The sequence below is a fragment of the Pagrus pagrus genome, assembly GCF_965226575.1.
Source record: "Pagrus pagrus genome assembly, chromosome: 10".
Taxonomy (NCBI): Eukaryota; Metazoa; Chordata; class Actinopteri; order Spariformes; family Sparidae; genus Pagrus; species Pagrus pagrus.
Window position 1 is genome coordinate 25,954,410 of NC_140194.1, and position 22,741 is coordinate 25,977,150.

A 22,741-nucleotide genomic window follows, 5' to 3' on the forward strand; every position below is an offset into this window, starting at 1 on the left:
AGGCATTCTGTTCCCTTTTGATCTCTCTCAAGATGGAAAGAATAAGCTGAGCGGGATCTCTCCATGGTGCTGAACTATTTCCAGCTGAACAGCTGCCCTCAGGCCACGGCAACCAGAAATATGCACCGACAGGATGAGACAGTGCTATGCAGGCTGCAACAACATTGCATAGACACCAAAAGCTGGCACAGGCTAAACTCCCTTTGGAGTAGCACTGTAGATGTTAGTGAAACCACTCCGTTTGTTAATTAATTTTGCCGTATTGCAGCAGATTGTTTTAAGAAATCTGAAATGTGGATTTGGCGATATTTCACTTTAGGCTAACAAAGTGTTCTTCCATGTTAATATATGAAACTAAAGATGGAGCTCGGGCGGAGGTGCAGTTCACTCAACAACAAGTTGCAAATGTATTCCAAGTGCATCCAGTGGAAGCACTTTGAAAACCAAATGAAAGTCGTGTGTCTGTGCGTGTCCAAGTTCCAGCTGTGGCATTAGGCAAGGTTACTCTGTCATCAGAGTGCTGGTCAGGGTCACGTGTGTGAAAACTCTAAATAGACTAAGGCCACATCCCATTCATCATCTTCAAATTGAAACCCTTTATTCAAACAAGTGTGGCATTCTGAGTAAACAAGACATTTATTTTGCATTCATTGTTTTCTGTGCTGATGTTTTGTCTTGCAGAGTAGAACTATATCAATGCCAGTGTGCAGAACTCACACACATATTTTCATTCTTCGTTTCACTTTGGACATAGCATTTGTCTTTTTAAGTGAAGATGAGAGTCTAAGTCGATGTCCATTTCTGTTTGCCGTGTACTGTGTGTGTGCATGTGGATATGACAGAGAGAAAGGCAGAATACACAGATTGCCTCATTGGTTTCAGCGTGGGGTTAATGGGGTTTTGAAGAAAACATATCAAACAGAGTATAATCAGAGGTCATAGAATGTCAAAAAATAGAGATGCAGACATTAATGTTCCCACTGACATCATTAAAAAGCACAAAATATCTCATTTGCATATGCATACAGAGAAGATCCATGGCAAAAGTCTGTGCTTGTAGACAGGGAGATGCACACACTTGTTACATAGCTGAGCTCATCTACATTCACAGCAGGAGGCGAGTTACATTTCACACCCAATTAAGAGGACTAGTGCCTGGGAGTCCAAAACGGTGTCCATTTGTGCGTGCATGCACATGTCCATGTGTTTCTGTGAATGTGCAGCTAAGTGTGTGAGACAGGAAAGACAGCTTCACAGCAAACTGCTGCCAGGAATTTTTAAGCGCAGCGTTTAATTTTGAAACCATTAGAAAGTCTGCGTGATCCATCCTGTCAGCCGTCCTTCCGCCCTCTTTCATTTAAACTGAAGACATATTATTGCAATGTATGCTTCATTTCATAATTAGACCTTTCGCATAATAACCTCATCTCCGTCATTTTGCATGGAAATGTCCTCAAAACAGACAGCCATCAGTGTGTCTTGCTTTCATCCCTTTAACAACAGTTACACTACTCCAAAACCACATTAACAACTGAATTAGCAGTGAGATAAATCTTTCTTAAAAGTTAAACTAAATTAATGCTGACAATGTTCATAAGAGTTGCTTTAAATATGCTCATTTACACATTGGCATCACATATTACATGACAGCTCTCCTGACTCAACAACAACAAACCTCAGCGCTCCCTCAGATAAAAATTCAATTTTCAAAGCACAGTTTCTTTTTTAAATATTTGTAGAAAATATCTTAACATCCCTCCAGCAATCAATAATCAAATGCTCTGACAAATACCGGAAAAAAAATCCAGTAACTGTGACAGACTAGACAGACTACCCGTCTACCTACCTACGTACCTGCCTGCCCAGGCTATGGATTTATCGCTAAAGCTAGCTAGTGGCACAAGAATGGCAGAGAAAGTGCAGCCAGAATTTCGCAATGCTAACATGCTTGCTTGACAGCAGTGAGTACTAACAATAGCCATGTTCATTGTTTATGTTCATTATGATGATAGGTGTTTTCTTACATGTGAGTGAGATGTTTGGCAGTTGGATATACACTGCTCAAAATAATCAAGGGAACCCCACATCAGATCTTGATAAATGAATGATTCAAGTTGAAAATCTTAACTGATGTAAATTGTTTAATTTGTTGAGAACAAAAAATCACAGGCTGATCCAACTGAATTTTATCACGGCAACTCATAATCTGACTCAGTAGTGTGTATGGCCCCCGCGTGCCTGTATGCACTCCCGACAATGTCTGGGCATGCTCCTGATGAGTCAACTGATGGTTAACTGGGAGATTGCCTCCCTGACCTGGAACAGACTCCTTCAGCGGCTAACATTAGCATAAAGGACACACCCGCAGCGGTAATGAATAAATGTTGCGCCGGGTAGCCTTTTCTGACTGAGGTACGTAGTCAAAAAGGCTAAGAGAGCTCATTAATGAAGCAAACTAGCCACTAACACATCTCCCTGCTTGCCAGTGAGAGCTATGGGGCAGTCGGTATAGCCAGGCAGTGCATGTTCCTGTGTTTCAGAGGATGTGGGATTTTTACGGTTGGATACTTTAAAAATTTAGTTCTTACTGGTTTCTGCAATCCTACCAACTGCAATTTTAAGCTCTCCTTGCTATTTTAAGTGCAAGGAGAAGCTATACAAGCTTGAATACTGGACTGCTTAATCGACTGTAACCAGTTGGACCATACTCATTAGTTTCTTAAGAGTCGCCTGTCCTTGATAATTAGAAAAAGTTCTTTAAAAAGGCATTTAGAGAAAAAAGGGGTGAAACATTATTTCACATATTGCCCAAATGTAAAGAATGAGAGGGGACATGCTGCATCAAAAGAAAAAGGAACATATCACAACTGATCAGAAATACATTTCAACCTACTTATTCTAAATCTATTGCAACTTTGTACTGTGGAAGAGGTAACAAACCCACAGAAAGATATTAATATCACTCTACAGTTCCCCTCCACTCAGCTCTACTGTCTTTTAGTTCAGTGTTGTTGTTTAACAGCTTACAACTTCATCGGCACTTTGGTACATTCGCACCCCTCTTGAGTTGTTTTTGGCTGTGCAGGCAGCTGTTTCTGTCAGTGAGCTCTAAAATCCAACTGTACACTACCTGCCTAGCACCAAAGAGCTCACAGACAAATATAGAGACTCTGAACATGCACTATTTTTACATCAAAATTAGCATGTTTTTCCAGGATTGTTTTTTTACGGTAAACCCAGTAACAATAGACAATTGACTCCTTTCTCATTCCCAGTGTTTGCCTTGCGTTTTTTTTGAAAAACGTGAGAGTCACTGCAGATCATACACGATAATGAGTGTTTACAGCTTGTTTGTGCTGCCCCAAAGTGACTTAATATAATGTTATGGCAAGTTTGAAGTCAGATGTCCTTCATCAGGCTGTTCGACTGAAATCCTTTACTTAATCCTCACCCCTTGCAGTGCACACCATCTATATCGCCAGCCAAGAACTGTGGATTAAAGGGCCACCAACTGTCTTTTAGGACATATCGGTTACAGACTGTGAACTGTTGAAGAAAATAGAGGGAATAGGCCTGAGTGATGAGATTTCTGCAAATGACAGTGCAGAAGATCTCTTAATGAAGGTGGAGACTAGACAGTCAGAAAAGAGAGAAATTAAGAGTGTGGGAGCAGTCGTCTATAATAGGGTCTGGTGTTCAGTCAAGGAGAAAACAGAGGTTAAGAATTGTCATAACAAAAAACTTTACTGCAGTAATTAAGTACCTACATAATTTGTGGCAATCACTGCATAGGTTAATAACATATGTATTTCAGCAGAGTTCAGGGTTACTACTGAAATGAATTTTCTTCAGCATGCTTCATCTATCTCTACGTCAGCCGATAGTTTCCTATATTCCCCAAACAATGAAGAACTGGCAGAGAATTGGCTTAACTTTGTTGATATTGCTGTTGAACAAAGAATGTAATACATTGAGTGTGATTTCACTCGATTTCGATTTCTCCATGCTGGTACAAAAGATTGTGCTTTCAAGCATCACTGTGGCTGGATGCAAAACAAATTGCCTTTACATCATCCACCTTAAAGAATAAGTTCACCAAAAAATGTGCTCATTATCTACTCACCCCCTTGCCGATGGAAAGTCGAGTGAAGTTTTATAGTTCACAAAAAAACTTCTGGAGCTTCACAGCAAAACAATGTTGCAGCAATCTCCTAAACAACTGAAGTAGATGGGTGCTGGTTTCAAAAATGGAAAAAAAAAACTGAAAAGAAAAACAAAATGACTCCTTACAGTGCTTCCTGAGACGCCAGACAAGCTGTATGGAGCCATTTTATGTTGTCTTTCAGTTGTTTTTATACATTTTAAAACAAGTCCCTATTTACTTCAGTAGTTTTGGAGAATTCTGCAACGCTGTTTAGCTGGGAAGCTGCAGAAATGTTTTGCGGACTACGAAACTACAAAACGTTTTTGGCTGAACTTATCCTTTAAGCCCTTTTGTTCGTAATAATAATAATAATTGAACAGAGAGGGAAACAGAAATGCAAAATACATTGTGAAGTTTGTGTTTTAGGGTGAAATTTTCACACAAAATTGCTGACAAAAGTGTGAAAGAGTACCCGTCTAGATCAGTGCAGCAAGATGAGACTATAAACCATTCTGGAGGTCTGTAGAAACGAGACTTTCAGCTAGTGCCAAGTAAGCCCCCGTCAGGGATTAAAAATACATATTTACAAAATGCTTGGACTCTTGGGGCCATGGCTTAAACACAGCTGTTTGTTTGTATGAGGATTACACAATCACATATTAGCTGTTAACTGGTTTTTCATCCAGGGCATGAAGCTGAAACACAGCAAAAAATAGCTGCCCCAAGGCCAAGATGCGATGTCTGTCGCCTTGAATTATATTCCCGTCTCTGCCTATCACACCCTCTTTCAGGGCTTCTGTTGTCAGGGCAGATTTTCATACTATTAATTTTGCTTGTCTTTCCCAGTTTTTCACAATGCCAAGGAACATAGTGCACTTCATGCATAGCCTGCACAGTGGGTATGAGCATGTGTATTCATTGATAAAGACTCAGTCACAAGCAAAGATACACACACACACACACAATTAAACATGTACAGACTGTAGACTGCTGCTGAGAAGCATTCATATCAGCACACGATCAGACTCAGATGATTGGTTTTATGCATGCTGCTCACACTGGATCCACCAAAGTATTGATTGATCCTTCAGCTCTGTTTGCAACTCTCTGGCTATGTTTGTTTTCATCTCTATCAGGTCCTATTAAGTAAGAAAGCGGGAGCTTCTCTGTGGTTTTCTTCCTTTCGGCAGGCAGGGGATATTGAAAGCAGCTCAGCACTCCTCTTGCTTTGAAATCCAGGAGGCAGGATGATTGGATAAGTATTCACTGCACATTGCTGTCCCTGAATGGCCTCGACTACCTTCTCTCTCAGCACTCCGCGTTCGCTTGCTGATATCCACGCACATTCGCTGCATCTGTAATGGATGCAGTGGAGTAAGTGAAGAGAGAGAAGAAGACAGAGAGGTTTAACGCTCATGAGGCTGAGTGTGCATGTTGAACTTGGACCTCAATGAACCGTTAAGTATTGCCATATGTTGCATCCCACTGTCACACACACAGTGACATGATTGGTACTAGAATTTCTGGGACGAATTCCAGCCTCTAATTTCCTCAGTTGCCTCTGTTCTCGAAGCCATTGCACCACCTTTCGCATTGTCCAAATGGGCATCACTGTACAATGCACTGTGGCATTAAACCCTAGGAACTATTGTGTTCAATTATCACCTTAATAAATTCTCAGAATCCTATTAAATCTACAGTACGCCCCCCATCAGTGTGTGAATGATTGCTCAGGAATGGACACAGCTTCGGCTTGAGGTCCACAGAATCAGTGTCACAGCTGACAATGAAAATGTGGGGGAACTATGGGAGGTATGCAGTGAAGGAGAAAAGTGTGTGTATCTGTGTGTGTCTGTATTATATGAGATATAGGGGGCCGTATGAATTGTGACTTCCATGCAGCCCAGTGTCCATGACACTGTCTGGCACTGTGTTAATCTGGCAAGTTTTAATGGCAGACAACAGCTCCGCACTCCCACAGCAATTCCACAAGTGCGGGCCTCTCCAGCAGCCAAATGGACCGTGGCTACAAGCTAGAGGAGCCTCTGTGTTTGAGTGTGAATGTGTGCGTGTATTTCTATACTCATAAGCAAGTCATGTGCCCCACAAAATACAAAGACGAGGTAATCATCCGCAGTGAAGCCATTTTGCAAATCCCTGTAAAAGCCTCTCCTTTTTTCAAGGGGGTTCTTTTAAAGCCAGGATTTAGTTGTTGTTGTCATGGTAAGAATTTACGGTTACAGTCAGAATGATCAGTGGGTCAGCTACAGCTGCTGTGGGAATTTAACATTTTTTAAATTAAAAAAACAATGTATGGATTAAAACATGTTAGGAATTCAAATGATGGCCGATTCTCTTCACTTGGGGTGTGGGGCAATGTCAGGAAGTCAGACGAGGGCGATTCTGTTTGCCCAAGGTGTTGTCAGGAAGTCAGATTAGCTGACGGTCATTGTCTTGCAAAACTTCAAAGGGTCATCTCTCTGGGGAAGGCATGATTAACACCTGTCATGAGGTCTGTATCTTCTGTCCTGTTGCAACCTGACAGTATATAAATCGAGACACTCTAAAGGTCTGGAGAGTACATTCTGCTTTGGTCTTCTCTACATGCTGCATGTATCAAAGAGATCGGATTAATCACACAGAGTCTGTAATTCTTCAGAGTATTAGCAACTCTCAAACTTCAACAAGGAGAATTTCAGTTACACTGCTCCTCAGCAACACTGGAACCAAATAGTGCAGTGTGCTCTGTGCATATTTACTGAGTAGAAACAAGATTAAAGGACAGGATAAAAAAAAATCAGCGACAAACTATTTGATTAAAATAATAACAAACTCCAAATAAGGGTATCTTAATAACTAGTCGGAAAGGAGTTCAGCATACCGTGTTTCTCTCCAGAATTGATGAATATCTTTGTTCAAAACAAGTGTTACTGAGTAAGCCCAGGCAATTTGAATGCCTATTATGCAAGGTCATTCATTATATGATAATAGAGAACCAGGCCTAGCGCCAATGATGCTCCTTCTCCTCTTGTTTATTTTAATTTACATAACAACTTTGGAGTTGTAATTTTGTGTTAAACCATGAATATTTTGGACCTTGTTAATTTGTTTCCCTCCACTATAGTTAAGGATTAAGATTTATGGTGAAATATAAAATGAGGGATAAGGGTAGGATTAGGGTTTATGGAATGTATGAAGGTCCTCCGGTATAGCAATACAAGGATGTGTGTGTGTGTGTGTGTGTGTGTGTGTGTATGTTAGTACTGTACTTTCTTCCCCGTCTCCATTGCCAAGTGTGTGTGAGCCAGCTGGTACTTTGTTTTTGTGAGAGAGAGAAAATGAGAAAAGCCACTTAAACGAACAGGCAACACACAGAGGTACTTACATTATCAACACAATGACATTTGCACACACACACACACACACACACACACACACACACACACACACACACACACACACACAGTAACAACCAGTGCAAGTGAGTACACAGAGACAAATACACAGCAGACGTGTGTGCCTCCAGTTTTTCTGAACACTTCCCTTTCAAGCTAACCTGCTGAAGTAATCAGAACTATACAATAAATACCATTAGGAAAGCACAAGAACGGTACAAAGCAGAAACATTTTTCAATTAGCAATCTTATCACTCCTCTGAGGTGTGTGGCCAATGCAGAACGGAGACAATGGACACACAATGCATTCCATTCACAGCAATCTGCCTCCACAGAGCATACCTTCTCTAAACAACAGGACGGCTCTGGGGATGTAAAACATTCTCTAATTAGTGTTTTCCCTTATTTCCCTGTGTTCATTGATTGGCCATTATACTGAAAACAATGATGGAAATTATATATTTTTGTGTCCATAGTCAATGTCAAATTGCTTTCATTAATTTGTGTGTCAATCCAGTTTTAATTAAGATGCACTGAATCAAGCTTTAATTTCCTACAAAGGCAGCCAAGTGTGTTAGTATGAGTGTCCATACATATACATGTAAAGTAGCCCTTTTCATTATATATCTATCTTCTCACTCATATTGACATTATTCAATTCTTAATGTATTCTATACTATACACGGTGTATTTGACACAATTATATTCTTGATTACAATTCTGTTATCACTGCATTCTCTTTGGGATCCTTTAGCTATGCTAGCAGGATGGCTCTCGAGATGGTTATGTTGATCTGCCAGCCTGCCGGTCTATCAGTTGGTTGATCAGGCTGTCTATCACTTTGATCCACACTGGAACACCTCAACAGTTCTTAACAACATTTGGACGGATTGCTATGGAATTTGGTAGAGATCCAGAGTATCTGGAGGAGGAAACCTAATAACCTTGGTTGTCTCTTTATTTTTTTACTGTAGCACCATCGGCAGGTAAAAAAAACAAACACTTAATCTGTAAAATATCTCAACATCTACTGGATAGAGTTTAACATTTGTGTTTTTAGTGCAATGTTATTTTGAAAATGATCTTTACTTGAAAAGGTCAGAAAACAGATTAATTTGAAACTTCAAACAATCTACTGAGATATATAACAGTTAATAGTTCAACTGTTATATGTTCCAAGAGGATTACCGATCATTTCACCTTTTCTGGGCGAAGTTCCTCTCGGCACTAAGGACTCTACAACTGTCAGCTCATTACAAGAATGACATATATTTGTCAATATTATATCCTGCACACTGCATGTAACATACTGACTTTTATAGTTTGAGGCATTACATTACAGTCTTGACCATTCATCATTCCTGACCTTGTTTGTTCAGTTTCTTGTGGTCCTTTCCCTAGATGTCTGTTTCTGTGTAGTACAATGAGAGCAATCTAAAAGTCCAATTGTGTACAAATTGTGTTATATTTTCCCAATATTGTCTATTATCAAAGCATTTTGTCATACTGCTAATCAGTGCCTATCAATCTTAGCTAAAACAGTAAAAATCAGTCAGCAAAAACCTCATAGTTTGACCAAAGGGGGCAGTTTCAGTGCTCCACAATGTAAATGGTTATGAGCTGCTTCAACTTTAAGATGTAAGTTTAACTGCTGTCTAAAGATATTTCAGTCAAATTGGGTTGAATAATTAGTTTAATGTCTTCTTTTCAGTTTCCTATTTTGAGGTCTGCCAATATGTTGGTCATGTTTCTTTAAAACCTGTTTTTATGAGATGACTAAACTCTGAAGAGTGCATGCACACAACTTATCATTTCAAGACTTTGTGTTTATGAGTTCTGAAGTGGTCTCTTAAGTGGCTTGAAATAAACAAAACTCGTAGATTCAGTTAAGTCAATTAGCAAAGATACAGTAAGTTGATTCCACTAAATAAATTCCAGTTTGTCTTTTAATATTGAAGTACTGCTTTGATTGACTGAGATTCATTCACAGAGGCTGCACATGTATGCATTACACAGACCTTGAGAAATATGCATCCTCTGTCACTGGCAACAAGGACCTGACTGGATGTTCAAACAAGAAAATCTGTTGACAAAATGACATTGGGGGCAACCTTTCCAGCGCATCAAGAGAACTAAACTAGAGATTATCTTCAAGATAGAAGGTAAGAGTAGCAGGGCATTCAAACCCTGACCGAGGCAGCCTAAACAACTAAATTATCACCCTGGGGCTGAATCGTCTAACAACTTCTCAACTGAGACCGTCTCACCTCCAGATGAGGATATAACTAGAAGGTGAAACTAGGTGAGAAAACTATCTGCAGAGGGTCAACCTTTGGAAGGTGACAGCATCACAGAAAATATGTGAGCGTTGTCTGACCACAGAGCTGTAGAGTCTGCTGTGAATCAAAATCATCCTTGCGTCAGAAAAGTCACCAATTGCTACCACACTGCTGCACTGACACCAAGTAACCTAGGGCACTTCTTAAGATCTTTGAAAGCTTCAAATCCCTGTATAGACAACCTCCTGAAAATCTCCTAATAGTGAGAGAGGATCATTATTGCATCTACTCCTGGGGATACTAAAGAAATCTGCTTTGTACTAAGTGATCATGACCAGGTTTCAGTCTGGTTTTAAACGGAACAGCTTCAAACGGAAAGGTCCTACAGTGGGTAATGAAACCTCCTCAGCTCATTACAGGAGCTTGTCACCCTATAATCAAAGACATCTATACAGAGCAGTGTATCATCAAGTGTCCTATACCATCCTCTCATTTTCTCACAGGATTCTCATTATAAGAACAGTTACTTATCTGTAACTGTTAAACGTTTAAAAGTTTAGAGGTCTAAACTTAGCTGTGTGTTTGTGAGGAGTGTGACACGTAATTTACAATGCAGAGGGTTTTAGCGGATTGGTGTGCCTGACAGTGTGAACAAATTGGAAAGGCATCAATAGCTTTGCCTAAACTCAGAAGGAGTTACATATCAGTTGCTCTCAATGTAATTTCGTACCCAGAGTCAGTGCAGTCATCTAATTATCTTACTTCAGCAAGCAATCATCTTCTTTGGGTAGTATTTTTGCCACTGGTAGGTACCGAGGACTTGGGGGACATTGGACTTTGGTGTCATTAGTCTGCGACTACTTTCAGCCATTACTTCCAATTGTCATATGTAGGAAGACCTAGTGTAGTATAATGCAGAACAAAGTAGTGTACTTCAAGAGTTCAGGAGCCACCATTATGAATCAGCCTCTTTATTATTTTGACAATATTTAAACAAAGTTCATCCATCTACTATCTTCCGCTTATCCAGGGTCGTGGCGTGGAGGCAGCAGGCTTAGAAGGGTATACAAGACCTCACTTCTCCCCAGCAACACTTTCCAGCTCTTCCTGGGGGATCCTGAGGTGTTCCCAGGCCAGGTCTTGCCTGGTACACCCCCCAAGGGAGGTACCCACGCATGAGAGGCCCGAACCAACTCAACTGGCTCCTTTAGAAGCGAAGGACCAGCGGCTCTACTCCGGAATCCCTGCGGATGAACTCCTCACCCCATCTGTAAGGCTGAGCCCAGCCACCCTATGGAGGAAACTAATTTCTATCGCTTGTATCTGGAATCTCACTCTTTCGGTCACTACCCACAGCTCGTGGCCATAGGGGAGGGTGGGAACGTAGATAGACTGGTAAATCGAGAGCTTCGCCTTCTAGCTCAGCTCCCTCTTCACCACAATGGCCCGGAGCAGCACCCGCGGTACTGATGATGCTGCACCAAACCTCCTGTCCATATCATGCTCCAGTTTCCCATCACTCATGAACAAGATACTTGAACTCCTTTGCTTGGGGCAGGAGCTCTCCCCCCAACCGGAGGGGGCAATCACCACTTTCTGGCACAGAACCATGGCCTCACACTCAGAGGTACTGACCCTCATCCCGACCGCTTCACACTCAGCTCCAAACAAATTGTCTTTGGTTGAAGGTCTCACAGTTCAAAAACCAAAAATGTATCTTTTACATTGCAGTATGTTACGAGATCAGTTCAGATTACATGATTGCGGATTTAAAACAAAACATTATCGAAACAACCTTAAAAATATAGGTTCTAAATGAGCATACAGGAGTGCTAGTTTTCTCTTTATTTGTCCATATTACCTGGACTGAGAATATATTGTCCTCTAACAATACACAAGACACATGCATATTTTAACACAAATGTCAGATTCACAGATTCAAACAAGCGCCTGCGGTGCATAATGTTAATTGGCAGTCAATAACAATAGACATGGTAGATAAGGGATTTCCTTTAGGCGCAGGTCATAAGCTACTTTTCAAGAAGTTTACCCACAGCTGTCAAGCTCTGCACAGATGTTAACTTCGTTAAGATGACTATAGATTATAATTCATTTGTCTTACAGGTTGTTATTTGTGTGGGTGGTGAGTTAATGTTGTGTGGTGTATTGTACAGCCACAGGCCCATGTATTCAATATATATTACATTGGCCCTGAGTTAAAGTCAAATAAAAGCTCAAAGTCCTTAAAATAAAAATGTTTTATTCACTGTGAGAATCTGCATTAAAATGCAGATCTCTACTCAGTTGAGAGTTAAAATCCATTAAAGTGATTACTTTGCCATACACAACTGCATTTGCTGTGTTTTTTACTGGGTTTGCTGTCATGTACAGCAGGTCCAGTTATGTGATGTGTGGAGACTTGCTCAATGACTCGCTGCATTCAGTGTCCAGGAGGTTTAGGTTAAAGTCCACTGAACTTGATGACAAAATACATAGTTCTTCAGTGCCTTCCCATCTAAAACATATTCTGATACTGTATGGAACTATTTCTGAGGATGACATAAATTGAAAATCCCCATAGAAATGATCCTCTAAAGAATTAACAACAAAATTACATATTTCATTCAAATGGAAAATTCCTCCGGCAGCCCTTGGTTAATAAAGCAACACTATGTAGAACAGAGGTTTTCAAACTGGGGGGCGCGCCCCCTAGGGGGAGCCCGGAGTTATGACAGGGAGGGAGCGGCAAGGCTAAATATAAATGATGCATGTGCTTCTGCACTGCTAGCTGGCAAATCATGGACAAGTTTGTGAAAGGACTGCCAGGTAAACATAAAGCAGAAGATGAATCTACACCAAATGTCACAACTACCAAAACAAAGACAAGAAAATATGACGAGGCATATCTAGCCTTCGGCTTCACCAGTACAACAGTGGGTAGACCGCAGTGGCTTGACATTTTTTTTTATCTACAAAAGGGGGGCCCTGCAGAAAAAGTTGGGAACCACTGATGTAGAAATTGGCATTTTGTGTGAAGTTACATAGCGCAGAAACAAGTGATATGGGGGCTGAGACAGAGACACTATTCACCCTATTACAGACACTGTACCATCTAAATGATTTTGAAGCTGTTATTTTAAGGTAAAAACCTTACATAAAGTTGTTTTAATTTACATGTAAAGCACAAGCCTTCATTCATTTCTATTAATTTCAACTAAATCTCAAACATACAGCTGCCATGTTATTTTAGTTTCAAACACCTGAATGACAGCACAGTAACAGCCCAAAGACTGTGTGTCCGTCCAATCAGGTGTCTGAAGGGATGATGTAATTTCGAGTAGGCTGCAATCAACCAGTCATCTGCAATCAATCATCACACCAGTCATATGCTATTGCCTATTGAGCCATGTGATACCATAAGGATAAAAAGATATTTAATGACTGTTGTTTGTCAGTGTGTTTGCACTTTGTCAAGTTAAACCCCAGACGACTTAATAAATGTCATTACAGCTAATTAAACCAGTGTCACAGCCGAATTACAGTATTATAAAAAACATTTTTTTAATTGACATAAAAATTGAAGTTACTGGTATGGATGTCTGGAATTTTGTGGTGTTCATTATTCAAAGATTATAATCAATAATTGATTAACCATGACTGATTCATGGACGGCACTCAGAATGGATCCCACTGGGATATCCTCTTGAAAAAAACCCTCTTTATTGCTTTTGCTTCCATCAAAATGTGGAACAAATGCATGCACATTCATGCATGTACACACACATATGCAGAAACAGCCACCAAACACAGACACACACACACATGACAGTGACTACAGTAACATGGGATCTTGGCAATATAAAATGTTTTAGATATTGATGTGCCTCACCAATCATTCTTATCCATTATAGTTGCTCTGAAATATGAAGGAATATTTAAAGGAACCAAAATCTAAAGAATTTTAATTATATGGACAGAATGTGCTGTTATTGTGATGAGGGAGATAACTGCACTTTGAGAGAGGGGTTTGGTTTTTGGTCACTTTGCATCTAAGCTTCAAGCCTTTTGGCATCCAATGAGTGACAACTCAGGCTAGCAGAGGAGATGCATTGTCAAGCACCATGATAGATGATAATGACTTAAGCACTCCATACATTACTCCATTATCTGAATGACAGACGATCCTGCAGCAGGAGGAAACGGGCCCTTAATTGCACCGGTTAAGCATCAAAAACAAGAATGGGATAGAGGGGATGGAAATATTGTATATCTATGTGTCCATTTTATTTAAAGATTTTCTTTCTTTCTTAATAATTCCATGTAACATTAGTTCGTAATGCGGTTTTCTGTACTACTTTTGTGGTCTGCGTTCCACATCTTGAGATTGAGCTGACCAAGTTGTTGGACACATATGGAACCAACTTGTTCCACGTCTTCAACCCAGAGGTGTTGCCTCGAGATGTGAATGTTCTGTTTTACATTTTGTTCATGCACTACTTTGTGTTGTATTTCTGATTCACATTGCTTTACTCTTTTCCTCTCTAAGCTGCAGGGCTTTGGGGTGATTGCTTTTCACTTTCTATTCGTCCTCTCCAATACGCCATCTCTTTTATTAACCTCATGTCATGTCTCAATGTCCCAGCTTTAAACAGATGTACACATTAATGCATCAATAATAATAATCCAATAATATATATTTATCATTGTATTCTTTATATTTTTATGCTAATACTTTCTTTCTTTTACTTAAATATAATTTTGAATGCAGGACTTCTCCTTACTTTTGGGTACATTTTAAAATACCCACTGTCTGGCTCACTTGCAAGGAAACATTGGGATTTCAGTGCATGACAAGGTCGGCCTGTATGAGTGGATGCACCACATGTATTACCTCTTTTCAACCCACTTTGAAAAGATGGTTGTTAGTAGGCACAGTGAAAGGTACTGTATGAAGTAGAAAGAGAAGTAAGGAAAATATGTGAGTCTGATTTAAGATTTAAAAAGAAAATGAGAAAATGAGACGTGGACTTTCATTTAATATTGTCATTGTTCATAGTTTCTTAATTGCTTTTGAACATAAAATTGCAAAATTGTTCCTGTAAGATCCATGGAGCCATTATGATGTCTGATTCACACTGTCTCTTCATGTCCTTCTCCTTCGCTACCACTCTGTACCCACTTCTCACAGTGTTATCCGTCTTCTCTCCTCCTCAACCTCCCTCTACATGTCCTTCACTTCCTCCTCCCTCCACCTCGTTCACTTATCCTTCACCTTGTGTCCCTCTCCGCTGTGATTCCCCCTCCTGTCCTTCCTGCTGCACACCTCATTGAAATATAGATACATAGTTCACAGATACATTTCATGATGAGTTGTGCCACCTTGTTGCAGAGACAAGGCAAATGAGAGGCAATTATCAAGATGCAGAACTCGCTAATGGACTTTTACCATCGTTTGTCTCCAGCTGATCTGGCTGCACTGCCCCTTTTTTTGTTTTCAAGGATTTTGACACATAGAAAAACCAATGCCTCAGTGTGACTCCAGTTTAACACCATGTGAGGTAACTGCGCAAGTGATGTTCACTGCCCAAACAAACTGGGCAAGTGCAAACTGAAGAATGGAGCCAAGACATTATACCATTATTTACAATAGCAGTTAGCAGCAATAGCTTAAATTGTTTGGCACAAGGCCAACATGTATTCAGCCCTGCAATGGGCTGTGATAGCAGTTAGCAACAGCAATGACAGTTGGGATAGCCTTTGAACTCAGTGGTGTAAGGTCGTAGCCATGTGCCCTAGTGCTCCTCAGTTACGAAGCACGCATGCACACACACACGGATACTATTAGGCTCATTGTGCCAACCATGTGTTGGATTTGACAGTTGAATGTGTTACAGAGGTCAGAGTGAAAGCTATGGACCATGGAGAGCTGTCCATGAACATGGTAAATGGCAAATGGTCTTGCATTTCTATAGCGCTTTTCCAGTCTACTGACCGCTCAAAGCGCTTTACAATACTTGCCACATTCACCCATTCACACACACATTCATACACTGATGGCGGAGGCTGCCATGCAAGGCGCCAACTGCTCATCAGGAGCAATTTGGGGTTCAGTATCTTGCTCAAGGACACTTCGACATGTAGCTGAGAGGATTTGAACCAGTGACCTTCCGATTACTAGACGACCCGCTCTACCTCCTTAACTACTTCCGCCCAGCATGTTTACATGGCCACAATAATCCGATAACTGGGAATAATCAGGTTATCATAATAATCTGATTTGATGCGTTTACATGCACCTTAGTAATGCGATAATGGAAAAAAAACGGTTTACATGATTCAGTCAATGTCAACATGATGTCGCTTATTATGGCGTCTCCGCCGGTCTGGACTGTCCTTATGTAGGATTTGTTAGGTTTGCAAAATGAATGCTTTCCTTCCCTGAGTTATGCATATGAGCAGGAAACGAATCCGCATCCGCTAGCGTTTTAACAACATCCGGTTTCTTCTGCGTTTTTACACATGGGCCGATGTAAAAGAACGAAAGAAACCAGATTAATTATACACATGCGCCGAATAAAACTAGGTGTGTTTTGGGATTTCTCATAATATGATAACGGCTTTTATCCAATAAAGCATATCTTATTATGTTGTTTACATGACCACTTGAATAATCTGGTAACTCCCTAAATCAAATAATGGTCGGTTTATAAGTGTGCATGTAAACGTGCTCTATGTCATTGTGAAATGGCCGCGGACATTAACAAAAGACATTTTTAGCACAATTACCTCACAAGTGCAATCCTATTCAATATAGAGGCATGAGATTTTAGTAACGAAGAGAGAAGAGAGCTGGAATATTTAACAACAAACAACACCATGTCCCGAAAACTGGCCAGCCACACACACAGTCGGCTAAACCCCTAATGATGATTTTCCTTAGTACCGCTGGGGACCTGTGGCTAGTCAACAACAAGGCTGGAATGCAAAACAATTACTAATGTAAAAATTATACTTATTATAAAAATAAAGCTTAAACACAGGCATTCACAGGTTCAAAGTACAGCAGCACAAACACTGTTTACCCACAGAAGCATATACACAATGAAACAGGTGCTCGGCGGCGACCCGACTCCAAAAGGGCAGCCGGACCAATAAGAGACATTCATTTACTTGTAGCTAACATACTGCATGTATGCCTTGTCCTAAAATGTATCTCTAACACAATAACCTAACGTTATGATTACTTAGACCAACATTATATAGCTTGGCTTGAGGTTACCTGCTGCATCAAGTACTGTATGTTTGTACAGCCACATACAGAAAGTTAAATTAGTCTTTCTATAGCCACACACATAATGGCTTCCAACTGAGGGTTTAGTAGGTAGAGCCGTTTGTCCACTAACCTGAAGGTCAGTATTATCATGGTCCTGAGTTTGAGTTTTGTCATTTCCTGTTTTATGTTGAAAGCCTCTTTTTGTGCTCTGTGCTATATTTTACTTTCCACTTTGCGTTGCTGCCCGTGTTCCTCGTGTGTCCATCGTGTGTCGGTTTGTACCAATTTGTTTTTTTTGCACTCTTGGATTCCTGTTTTGTTGCCAGATTTTTATAACTTGCCTTTTGTTTTTGTGGATTTCAGCTTTATTTTATTTATTTTTCCCTTTTGTTTTTCATCCTGCCTGCCAGCTGGGTGTCTTGTGTTATGGTCTTTTTTTTTTTTATAAACCATAACAGATATCTTTAGGCAATATCTTAAGATATTCAACCCCAAAACTGAGCCTCCCGATGGCTGTTCCATCGTTGAGTGTGTGTGAGGGCGCATTGGTAAGGAATCGCTGTATCGATCCTGACGAGCAGGTCACCACCTTGCTAGTCAGCCTCTGACATATGAAGGGGTGTTGGAAGGCTGAATGTGATGAGTGTAGAGAAGCACCATGTAGATGAAAGTCCATTTAGCAAAGCCCAGATTCAGTATAAGAGACTTCAAAACTCAACAGAGAGGAAATTGCATGAGAAAGTGAATACAGAATCCCCCCAGGAGAGCAATAGTTGGGAAAAGCTCAATTAAAAACATGAAAAGAAAGTTAGAACAATTACTCGTTATAAAAACAGTGAGGCACACTTGCCAACATTAGGCTGTGAATAAGAGAGAGATCTGGGGTATCAGCAGTGGCCTACCCTTAATGCCCCACCCACATATTATATTACCCTACACCACAGATTAAAAGAGTAAATACAGGAATGTGACAGTAAAATTACTTTGCATTAGTTGTAAATTCATAGCTCAAAGTAAAATAATAAAAAAAAAACAAATGTACATGAAAGTGCTCAAAATCAACATCTAAAATTTACATCACAAAAGAAATCTTCAAGTGCAAACGTTGTGAGTGTGTGTGTGTGATGAGGAGCCATCATTGCCAGGTAGACCTTCAAAAAGAAGTATAGGAGTCTGCTGAGTGGAGGCAAGAAGTCAAGTGAGACAGGAGTCAAATGTCAATAAAAAGAAAGGTCTCACACCAAGTGCAGTGAAATTTGAAAGCTTATGTCTTCTACTTGCACCTGTTTCATCAATTTTCAGCGGCAGGTGCAGAACGGAGGGCTTGAGCGAGCACAGTGACAAGAAACTGGAGAAACATCCATTTGATTTATAATACTATAAAACTCGGAGAAAAATGGGAGAAATTATCAATCAGCAGCACAGCGGGAGACAGGATTAAAGTATGGGGGACTTCGCAAAAATCAGGAATTTTTGGAGAGAGATGGGCAACAATAGGATGATAGTACAGTAGGTCTAAAATTGAAAGCAAGAATAATATAAAAATCTCATGCCATTCTTGAGATGTAGAGACTTTTGTGAATTAATTAAAGTAAAGATAATGTGTAAGAAGGTTTGGACAGGCTAATAGAGCCAGGAAGAGAAAACTTGAAATACATTGTTATGCAGTCTCTTCAAGCCTGGCCATCTGTCAACAAAAATCAGCAGCAAGTGGTCTTTCCAGACAGTTGGAGCTTTTATGAGTATCCATACTCCATTCCTCCAGGTGCTCAGTTTACCTTCTGCAGTCCAAAGAACTGCAGGTTCGGTGAAATGGGGACCCTTTATGACCATTAGGTGTGATTGTCTCCACAAATGTTAATTGACTAAAGGACGTACATTAGGTTCAGATGCACCACAGAATTTGTCACAAAATGCTCCTGTTGGCCTGCTCGTCTCCCTCGCAGTAACCAACTGTAGTGGTTTTAGGGACCTGCAGAAGCGTAAAATACAGCAGTCATATGATCCTTTGTTAATACTAATATACTGATTATAGCTGCTTTTATATGACAGTGCTTTTGACCCTTTCTTAATTAAAAGTCCTGGTGGTTTTCAGGACATACTGATGTTACCCCTGATTGTGTTAAATTGTATAATTATAGTTGTTCCCGGTATAGACCGATCCAAAGTCCCGCCACCCTTAGTTACTGTTGCGAGGCCAGACAAGCTTGACAACAAAAAACATTGCAAAGCTGTTCCTGGTACTTATCAGATTTTCTGGGAGTCAGGCAATATAGCTTCAACAAGCCAACAGCAGGGAGTACAGCACACAATGGAGGATATATTCACAATGTTCAGTTTTATGAACACAGCAAAGCCACGCAAATTGAAACCCAGTCATTCCAGTGTCAACAACAATGAGACAAGCCTTGAACAGTAATTCATGTCTTCAGAATATGTCAGCACCAACCTATCTTTCCGTTTCCAAGCTTTTTTAATGTCACCACAGAAATAAAGAGGAAGCTGGCTGACATTGGTGGTCTGACACTAGGCTAACTCTTGATGTAACGCTAGCTAACTATGATACATTAGGCAGCTAGTTAGCTAGCATTTTGGTAACATTAGCTAACCTAAGATGTGACTATGTACAATGTGATGTGTCTGTGAAGATCATGGCCTCTATGTAATGTGATTTTACAATGTAATGTAACAAACATAGGGGTCTTTGGTGATGGTGTTGATGTTCAGCTGATGGTGAGGTCCACCTACAGCCTAATCCATTCTTTTCATTGGCCAAAATTACTCTTCGATCGTGGGGATAGAATAAGCACATAGCCTCATGGTGAGAGTTATCAAGTGATGTCAGTGCACACCCTCTCCTTCTGTGTTTCATATATATAAAGCCTCTTGATCCACATCGATGGAGCAGCAGGACATGCTCATTGCCACTCACTCCCACAAACACAAAGTAAAGGGCTCACCTTGACAGAGCCACAACGACCACGACTACCATCACTCTCTTTTGAGCATATTGACTGGCAAACTTCTCCATGAAAAATGGATGTCTGTGTTGTTCTGCACATCCTGTCCTGGGATTGTTATTCTAGGTGCATTAAGTGACTCAACAGGCAAGGGAAAAATCACTCATGCACAATATGTTTCTAACAGCAACCTTGCTCGTCAGAGGAAAATTTATCAGGAGAAGAATGTTGTTGAACATTGATCGCGCTGTGCCTCCAGTCTGGCCTCTCTTTGTGACAAGATACGACAACATAATGTAGTGTCACAGCCCATGACAGAGCACAGAGCTTATATCATAAATCAAATTCAAGTAGAGGTTGAGGGGTTTAAAGTCACAGGATTAGAGGCAGCTGGATAGACGGCAACTACTTGGATAAGACCAGTGATGAACATCCTTTTTTAAATGATAAAGACAGACTGACTTTTACTGTACATTGTGTGGTATGTTGAAAAAGAAACAGTGTATGTCGAGCTTTGGCTTGTGCTTTACGTTCTATTACAGACGACTGGGAGACAGATCTCTTACCCCTTATTTGAGGGCCTCTGGACAATTGGATTGACAACCTGATGAGAAAAATGTCCCAAACTCACAGTTGAGTAGTGAAGTTTAGTATTTCTAATGACTGAGTATTTGTTAATAGCATTTCCCACTAGCACACTGTATTTTTCATGTAAACAATAAAAAACTCTCCTGCAGCTCTCACGACACAGAAGTGCAATTATAGCATAGCATAATCTATAACAGATTTCACAAAACAAATAATTGTACAACTTAAAGCAGCACTATTTAATATTTTATATCTATATGACTGTGTGTAATGTCACAGTTGTCGTGGAGTGATTAACCCACAGAGAACTATTAACGCGCCAATGGACTGCAGATGTAAATTAGCTCTAAGCTAACTCTGGTACAATGCATCAAATGTATGTTTAATATTGTACAAACAACATAAATTAAATTAAATGAGCAGACCCAATAGTGTCCCGCCAAACTTAACTGTTTCTGTTCTGTGTCACCGCTCCCATCAGCTCTGTTTGCTGTGGCTGACATGTCTTCCAAAATAAATCACAACTGTATGAATACAAATAAAGAGCGGGGAGTACATCTGAGTATGGACACATCCACATGCTTGTCTGTATGTGTACAGTAAGAGAGAAAGGAAGTTGGCTGTGTAGTTGTCTCTGTCAACATAATCCTAAAATTGTAACGAGGACCTAATGTTTGGCAGCCTTGACCATTTCTTGGTCCCAGTTGGACTTGGCATTGACCTGCTGCCTGGAACTGTGTCTTCTTCTCAACTAACTACAGCTCTGGTAAGCTCCTTATGAAGCTGATGATCCTTCCTTTCAGAATGGAGATGATCATACACGGAGCTTGTTGTAAAAAAAAAAAAAAAAAAAAGAAACATTCAAAGCTTCTTGTCCTTGCCCATTTCCTCTAAAGACCATCAAAGACCTACTGATGTCCAGCAGAGCTTGACAGCAGGGCACAGCCACTGATTAATGAGCGTCTAACACTCATGAATTATTAAATGGCAGGATGACACAGTTGTGGACATCATTATTTTACATCATAGCTATGATTATCTGAGATCATATGAAAGGGAATATGTGGTGAGGCGGGTGGATTAGTTACACGTGCAGATTGAGGCTGATTAAAAGAGTCACCCCTAGCTGTTCATTTTTACAGCGTAGTTCTTAGTAGGCATGAGTCCAACGTAATGCTGGGAAGTCCCTGAAAATATTGTTATTTTGCAGTTGGAGTCTAACCGCCTCTAAGAGTATTATTTGCGTCATAAGTGGCTTCTATTGTAGCGGCTCACAGGAGGTGTGTAGGTGAGAATAAAACAGCACTGACTCTACATTAAACACTAACAGACACGCTGACCTAAACCTCCCACAATATTTACTACATCACTGCTCTCTTTGTCGATACTGTGGGAAACATTCCATTATATCATCATAGTTTTCCTCTGTTGGCCTCTTTCAATTTAAGAGCATTTTCTGCCATGACGCCCATGTTCAGCCAGCAGAATTTACTAAGAAACAGAACAAATCTCAGAGCGATGACCTTTTGTGTACAGCAGCAGTGACGGCAGCCATACAGATATTTCCTCACCACCCACCGCCTTGCTTTTAATAGGAGAAATGCATGTGTTTCAACAATTCCATTATAAAAGAGGACAAAGCAAATTTTTGCAGGAGATGCCACTGGCATTTCCTTCAACTGACGGTAATAGAAGCGTCTTTTTAAGGCGCAGACAACCCCTGACTGGCAGTATTAGGGAAATGGGTATGACAGGATGGCGGCTGGCAGGGGGTCGTAGAAGGCCCTGCAGGCCATGTATTAGGTTTGAGCTTTAATCTCAATGTGGGGCAACAAAGTGAGCCCAAGGCTTTATAAAAAACGTTTCTGTCTGTCTCTTTCTGTGTCTTTTAGTGTCATTCAAACTCCATCTTATAACACAGCTGATGTTCCTTCATGCCACTCATTGCTTAAGCATTTTCATAATTACAGGCTCTCCCAATGTGTGGCTGACATCTGATGGGGCGATGAGTTAATGTGCGTGACGTAAAGTGATTTTCTTTTTCCGTGGCGTACTAATTCCAGTGACTTCTGCCACCCACCAGTGTATGCAATCAAGAGTAG